Here is a 769-nt window from a genome sequence, read left to right as displayed (position 1 = left end):
CACTGAAACCAAAATCTCACTTCTACTTTCTTAAACAGTCAGGTTTGAGGTTTATTAGCATTTTGGATTGACCGAGAGCATTGCAGTTGTTCAATAAGAAAACTAATCCTCCAAAATACAACTTGCCTAATAATTGTGCACACAGTGTAGTTACTTTTACCATCTCAGTCAGTTCCATTAACTTCGCCATCCAGTCTCCCATTGTGGCAATCTGTAAAAGTTAGCAATAGTGGCGAATATCTGTAGCTCGACTGTAGGATGAGGGTTTGGAGAACGAACCTTCACCCCATCTGTAAAAGTTCCACTGCAAAAAATACATATAGAAGTCCTATTTTTTTTCCTCTAACGTCTTATCTGACAAACCTAGAAGAAAAAAATGTACCTTTAAGAATTCTCTGAATTAAAGTACACATTCAATCCCATTAAGTCTTCGTCTTCTTACATGTCCACCAAAAGTGATAAAAGTACCTCAAGAGTGGATTACATTTACAAATCTACCTACTAAGTATAAAATCTTTCACTGGTAAAAAAAAACAAAACCAGTGGTAGTGGTATTGCTTTCCATGAAATAAGGTGTAAGAGGTGGGGAAAAGAGGCATGCACTTCTAGATTGCAGTTCTCATATTTAAAAAAAAAATCAAAAAGGCTTCCCATTCAGTCCCGCCTGGACTACTGTAACGCTCTCTACATGGGGCTCCCCTTGAGGAGCACTCGGAGGCTCCAGTTAGTCCAGAATGCAGCCGCGCGGGCGGTGATGGGAGTGACTCGT

This window comes from Protobothrops mucrosquamatus, unplaced genomic scaffold, assembly GCF_001527695.2.
Source record: "Protobothrops mucrosquamatus isolate PMUCROS unplaced genomic scaffold, P.Mucros_1.0 scaffold3576, whole genome shotgun sequence".
Taxonomy (NCBI): domain Eukaryota; kingdom Metazoa; phylum Chordata; class Lepidosauria; order Squamata; family Viperidae; genus Protobothrops; species Protobothrops mucrosquamatus.
This window is presented reverse-complemented; position numbering follows the sequence as displayed.